Source organism: Loa loa, assembly GCF_000183805.2.
Source record: "Loa loa unplaced genomic scaffold supercont3.637, whole genome shotgun sequence".
Lineage (NCBI taxonomy): Eukaryota > Metazoa > Nematoda > Chromadorea > Rhabditida > Onchocercidae > Loa > Loa loa.
In genome coordinates this window covers 4,171-12,160 of record NW_018108817.1, presented here as the reverse complement: position 1 = coordinate 12,160, position 7,990 = coordinate 4,171, and positions in this window count along the sequence as shown.

Here is a 7,990-nt window from a genome sequence, read left to right as displayed (position 1 = left end):
AAAGCTAACTAAATTGTAAATTTTTTTTGTTTTCTTTTCTCTTTTTTTTTTTTTTTTTGCACTCTATCATTTCTTTGAAGTATGTTGACACAGCATGACTCATCTTGTTTAATTTTGTTCTCATATATTTGAGGTGAAAAATTGGAAATTGTTGCAAATAGCATCATTTCCAGAGGTTAGAAATGATACGGTAAATGAGATGACAAATAATTTTCGTAATTGCGCTTTTTTAGATCAACCAAAACTAACTACTAGCTGATCGGTTATTCTGGAAAAATTAGCTATTGATCGAATTGATCATAAAAAAAACCCCGAACTATTGATTGATTATTCGTGAAAAACCAGCTACTGATTGATTGATTGTTCTAGAAAAAAAAAAAACCCAAGCTATTGAACGATTGTTCATGTGGACCAAATCAAATTAATTGAGTTGCAAACAAAAAAAAAAAATCAGTAAATTGATCTATTAATTTTGAAAATTATCATCCACAGATAGATTATTCTCCAAACCAGCTATGACTGCCTATTTATTTGTTTATTTATTTATTTGTTTGTTTATTTATTTGTTTATTTATTTACTTATTTATTCATTTTATTTATTTGTTTATTTAGTGATCGATTGGTTGCTGTTTTTTTTTCTTTTTTAATTTCTTGTTTATTACTTTTTACGGCTAAATAATTTATGCTTTAATTCGTTTATTTTTGTATTCAATAATTTTATCTTAGTTTGTTGAAAGAGTAAACAATTAATTAGTATGCCAATTAATTACTATCATTTATTCATTTCTAAATACATTGCAATGGTTTGTCTTTAAAACAATTTAATTGTCTGAAATATTTTTCAAAATTTTACAAACAGTTGTCAATATTTTTGGTTACTAAATTAAATTTAAATTTGACAAAAAATAAAAATAAAAATAAAAAAAAAAGGAAAAGAAAGAAGGGAACAAAAATGGGAAATTTTGCTTAATTATTTGCTAATTAGCTTCTTTATCATTTTTATGTATTTATTGTAAGAACTGAACCAACAGTTGATTTATTCAGTTTACAGAATTAAATTTTAAAAAGAGAAAAATGAAATGACAAAGAGAGAAGAAAAGATAAAAGAGGAGGGGAGGTTAAAGAGAAAGAGAGAGAGAGAGAGAGAAAAAAAAATACAATACTTTTTGAAGGGTTTGAAATCAATCTGTTTATTGTCACTCAATGGAATTGATGACAGTCATCCTTACCTCGTCGACGTTCTTATTTTCGTTTCAAATTTGAAACATTCATTTGATCGTTAATTTTATTTCATCGTAAAATTAGTAAATGAAGGAATGAGTTTTTTTTTTCTTACGTTTTTTTTTTTTTTTGTTATAATGAATGAATTTGTATTAATTAGATAATGAAAAAGGGAAAAAGTTAAAAAAAAAAAAAAGGAATCGATTAATGTTTGATATTTTTGACCTTTCTATTAAACAATATAATTTGTATTATTGACCCCTTTTATCATACCAAATATTCATAATTAATAATATTTATCAAAATTTTGAAACCAATAATTTTGCATAAAATTGATCATAAATTTGTAATTTTTTTTCGAATTTTTTTTTAAACCATATTTTTGTAATTTTTATTAATGTACTTGCATTATCATTCTCTAGTAATTAATTTTTTTAATTTAATTAACTCATTGTGGGCAAATTCTTTTTTTTTTAGTATCAAAGAATAGGAAAGACTTTTTAAATTTTTAAAATTATTTTTTCATTGCACAAAATTCATCATCAAAAGTACAGCTAATCAATAAATTTGAATTCGATTTTGTCATTTTCATTTTCTTCCATTTCATGCTTTATTCATTGCAATCAAATAATCTTATAGGAGAATTTTATTCATTTCCTATTTAATATAAATTTAATTTTTATTTAATGACCGATCTGTTAAACAGTAAAGTGAAAAGAAAAAAATGAAAGTTAAATGATGTTTTGTAGTGTAATTTCAAAGTGACTTAAACCTTTAAAAAAAAAACCCAATTTCCATGATTTGTCATTCTCGAAATTTGTTTCCTCTGCTTTCACCCTTTTTTTTTTCACATTTCATTTCCATTTAATTCTAAATCTTTAATCTGATCAACTTTTTATTACTCATTTTAAATAGTCATTGTTTCATTCCGGCAAAATTTGTTAATTCTTAGCGATATTTTTTAAAAAAAGATTAAAGATTAAAGAATAAATTTTTAATTTTTATCTAAAATTTTCAACCTTTTTTTTTTCATTTTCATCTTCATGCTTTAAAAAAAAAAATTTTAATTTCACATTAACTTTAAAATAAACTATTTGTATCCATTATCTAAATATTAACAAATTGTGATGAGAATTTAAGAATAACGAAGAAAAAATTGGGTTATAAAAAAAAAATGTATTCATCAATTATGTCGTATAGAATGCGTTAGTACAGTTATTTATTGATTATTTGTATAAATTAATCAAATTCTTTACCATTTCTTTTTTTAAAAATTCTTTTTACACAAAATTAATTTAAAACGAATGGAGAAAGAAAGAAAAAAAGAAAAATGGATAGTATTTTAAAGAATTAATTAATAATTGATAATGATAATAATAATAAAAATAATAATATAATAATATTATTTTTATTAATATTTTATTTAGCTTGAAATTGGATCTTTTTTGTACTTTTTTAAATTATTTTTAATGAACACAATGTCTGATAGGAATTATTGATTTTTTTTTTGCCGTAAAATTTCCAACTTTATTAAAAATTTGTCAAGTTATTTGAATTGATTGATGAAAAATTGTTGTCATCGTTGTATTATGTAATCAAAAAAAAAAGGAATTTTTTTTTTAAATAAACTACTTTTATTGATTAATTTAAGTATTGATGTATTGGAAATGAATTATAGAAAACATGAATTAATTCAAAGAAGTTAAAGAATGAAAAAAATTGGTGATAGTGATAATAAAGAGAAAAATGGAAAAATGTATAATTTGCTAAATATCATATTTTTATTAAAATATTCATTTTTTTCATCTTTTTTCCCATTGAAATACATACATTATTTAATATTTAATAAAATATATATGATAATAATTATTATATTTTGTAAATATTACATATTTATAGTTGTTTAGTAAATTATATATATATATATATCAAAAATGTTGCACATATTTATGCACTAAACAGGAACTTAAAGAATGGAATAACTAAACAATTTGTTGTAATCGTTGATTTCAACACGTAATTTAGATTAAAATGAAAAATATAAAGATTAAATAATTGTAAATTACCAATCAATATTGTTGCATATTTAGTTTTTAATTGTAATTATTATAATTGTTCGCCTTTTGACTACTTAAAAAACAAGAAAAAAAAAAAAGATGAAGAATTTTCAAAATTCTTTATCATCAATTATACTTTAATTTAGGAGAATTGAGCGAAGAAAAAAAAAAGAAAAAGTTCAACGAATAATAATAACCAAACGAACTTTTTTTTATTGCAACTTTTTAAAATTCGTTTTTTTTTCCGTTTTCATTTTTTTTTTTGGTTTTTTAAAATTTTCTTTCTTCTGATCTATTCTAACGTTTTTTTTTTTTCATTTTTCTGGTTCCTTTCAAATATAATTTATGAGAAAGTAATTCACTTCAAAAGATTTATTACTTTGTTTAACAACGTTATTTTGTCATTGCAAATTGAACAAAAAGTAAGCATAACTTTTGTTTCAGTTTTTTTTTCTTAAACTAGAAAATTTATAATTTACAAATTTTTCTGATAAATGAAAAAGTATGAAATGGATGCAATAAGGATATAAAATATAAATAGAAATTTAAATGTATAAATTAGTACTTAAGAGGAATGTTAGAACATGATATTATCCATTATATGTTCGATTCAATCTTATCATTATCAGTAATTATCAATTAGACTAATGCAATGCACAGGTTTAAAATTACGATTGGCTAAAACTTATTCTTCAAACCTTTCGATCGAACTATTATCATTAAGTAATGCAAAAAAAAAAGAAAAATAATCTTTCATTTTCAAAGATTGTGATTTTTGGAAGGGAAAAAAAATTGAATTTTAATAAGTTATCAAATTGTAAAATTCATTATTTTAATAAAAAATTTCCTCATTCTCTTGCTATAAAATAAAAAATGAATAAATTTTCATTATTTCATATTTTTTTCTTTGCAAAATTTTTCGCATTGAAAGTTAACTAATTTTAAATAACAATTCGATAACCTAAAATATCATAAATTGTGAAATATTAAAAAGGTGCACATTCTACCTCATTATTTTCTTTTTTACCTTTTTTTATGCTTTTTACCGTATTTTTAAATTTGTAGAATATTTGAAAAAAAAAAAAGAAAATCAAAATTTCTACGCTACAAATAATATTTCCACAAAGAATCATTACAGAAATGGTTATTGCATAATTTTTTGCTAAATAAAATTTGAATTTTAAAAATTATTGAAACATTTTATTTCCATTCATTCCAGTAATTGTTTATCAATTAATGTATCTTCAATGAGTGATAAGTGCAAACAATGTTGCACTATCACAAAAAATGATGTAAAAAACGCTAATATCGAAAGTTAAATAATATTGAAATAATGAATTTTACATTGGAAATGCTAACATAAAATAGATAATCGAATAAATGAGCAAAAATATTAATTATATATTCAATATTATATAAAGGCTCCAATCATTTTTTGTTTGAATTCGCTGGCTAAATAATTCATTTTTTCCTTTTTTTTTTCTTTTTTTACATGATAAACGTACTTACTTCAGTAATTAATTTGATTGCTTAAATATTGCATCACAATTATTTTCAGCAGTTAGTTAATATCGTAATAATTAAACAAACCTTTTTGTTTGAGATTTATTTTACTCAAATGTATTTTTAAATTTTAACCAATGAAAATTAAAATTACTAAAATTTAAAAGTAGCCAGGAAAAAAAAGTACCAAAATATTGTTGTTTTAAAAAATATTTGAGTAAACTTTTTCCATTGAGAAGAGTAAAAATCGAGAAAATTATTGATGGGTTAAAATTAACTGCAAAATAAATGACTTACCAATATCATTTCTCTTTGCTAACCTTTTATTTCGATTAAATTTCTATCAAATTTTATACAATATTCAAGTAACTACAAGTAATTTCACTTTTTCAATTTTAATTTAAATTTTACATTTAGTAATAAATTGTGGAATGGAAAAAAAACTTTTAATATATTAATTAAAATATTATTAACTTTTTGTAAAATCTGAAACAATTTTAGAAATTTCCTCCTTTGCTTTTATTTCAATTTAATTTTATTTTAGCAATATATCAATTGTCCATTTTAAGTAAGTGAAAAAAAAAATTCATTCATTTGCATATATTTTTCTCATTTTATTTATTTCGCCATTACTTTATTCGTCGTAAACATTTAATTATACCAATGCAATACCGACATTTACAATATAATTATACTTGAAATGATTAACTTAAACTGAATAATTCTTTTCCATTTATTTCACCAAAAGAATCTCCTATTTTTATTGCTTTATTACTTAGTAAAGTCCAATTATTCTTTTACCATTTACTAAAAATTATTTTTTAATATTTCGGTTTAAAAAGAATAACAAATTCTTCGTAAATTCTTAAATTTTTTTACCGAATATTTACTTTTTTTTAGTTTTTTTATTTTTTTGATTTTTTTTTTTGTTGGAATAGGAAATGAAGTTATTGTGGACTAATTTGCTTTTTTTCAACAAAAATTTTGTTCCTTTTTTGGTGACATTTTTTCAACACTGAAATGTCCTAAATTTGTTATGCAAATTAAAAGTATCTTTTTGAAATTAAAAATTAAAAGTTGAATCTATTTACTTCATCTTGTTTTAACTTTTTTTAAAATTTTTACTCTGTTGTTTTAATTTTGCAGTTTGAAAATTTTCATTCATTTTTTTTCCTTACCTACAATTGTTTCTGATTAGCAGCTGACCTTAATTTTACGAGTTTTTTTTTTCGCGTTTTTTGAAAAAATCCAACGAACTGCAAAAAAAAAAGAGTGATTTCAAAGGAAACAAGAAAGGGTGACTTTAAGAAAAGGAAATTAAAATTTTACGTTAATAAATATTGATCACGTAAGTTTAAAATATTTTTCATTACGTGCGTAAAACAATACACGTGTGAAAGTTACGTATCAAAGGTTAGAATCAGAATTGCACGTTCATATTGTAATGCATTCCAAAAGTAAAACTTTATAACGTTAAGATATGCAATAGATATTGCTTAATATAGCTTACAGAAAGAAAAAGGAAAAAAACGAATTTATACTTACTTGAAAATTATCACGAAATGAAATACCTTAATTTTAATTATCTTATTTCATCTTTCACACGTAAAAAACGTGACCGTAAACATATGTAAATGATATTCTATACCGTTGCAAATTCAAGACAAAAATGATAGTAAATATGAAATATTTGCTTAAATATGATTTTAAAATGGAAAATAACACTTTCCCACGTCATAAAACGTTCTTTTTAATTTACGTGAAAAAAAAAAACGTAACAAACATCGTCATGAATACTATAATTTTACTGCAATTATGATTTTTAGCGGACCAGAAAATATCAGCTTAAATATTATGCAAATACTGCCAACATTTCATTAACGTGTAAAAAGTTTATTTAAGAAAAAAAAGAAAAATATACTTTATAGAAGCGTAAACGAAATGATAACATATCGATAAGATTTATCAGTGATTAGAAATAATTTTTTTATTTCATAAAAAATAGATATTATCAATATGTAAAATATAATTAATAATAAGATTTACCACTATGTAAGGATGATTTTTTTTTTCCTCATTAAACAATTTTTGTTTTACAAAATTTTAACTATTCAGTATCTTTGGATTTAAAATTAAACAAAAAAAGGTAAAAAGTGGGGAAATTTCATTTTTTTTAATTTTTTTTTTTCTTGTAAATATTAATTTAAAATTAGGCGAAAAATTTTTTCCTGCCAATTGAACAGAATGAATGCTTGAATTTTTTCCAGACAAACCTAAATTTTTCTCTCCACACTTTTTTCCACTTTTAATTTATTTATTAATTGAATGTAACTTTTTGCTGCTGAAAAATTTTTTTCTTCATAATATTAAACTTTCCTGTCTTCGTTTTTTTCTTTTTTAATTGTTCACTTATAAAGTAACATTTGCCTTAAAGGTATTTTCAATATTTTCAAGGTTTATAAGTAAAAAGAAAAATTAATTTTGATTTTACATTAATTATATTGTTCTTTTTTCAAATTTTGATTTATATTTTTTGAAGCATTGAAAAAAAAAGAAGAAAGAAAGAATTTTCGATGAGAAATTTTGGATGATTAATATAGGAAATTAATCATTTCAAAATACTATTGTATGCATCGAAATACACGTGTTTCTTCTTTATCAATTTTTAATTTATTATCGTAAATAATAATCTTTGCCTTTTAAATTATACAATTTTCTTTTTCATTTCCTTTTAGTAGAGAGTATCTCTTTCGTAACAATAGAAATTCGGAAATATTTGAATTTAAATTTTGATGGATTTTTAATTTAAAATTACAATAACTTGAAATAGTTCCTTCCTTTAAATTATGTTTGATCATGCTTGAATAATCATGTTTGAATCGTATTTTAGGCTGTTTTATTAATTTAATTCGAAATTATAGCTAATATTCTTTTTGTAAGATTGGAAATTGAAATTTCTTTTTTTTATAACATACATTTTTGCATTAGTTGTGAAAATTCAAAAAAATTATTGAACTTACAGAGGTTAATAATGAAATAAAACTATTTGTTTGAAAATATGCATACTTATCATTATGATAATATGTCTTATCAGATATTACTTAAGTTTGTGTCAACGAAAACTTTTTTTTAAAGGGGAAATTTCACTTAAATATTATACAGCTAAAATTTCCTCTAATAAATCCTAAAAATAAACAATAAATCATCAT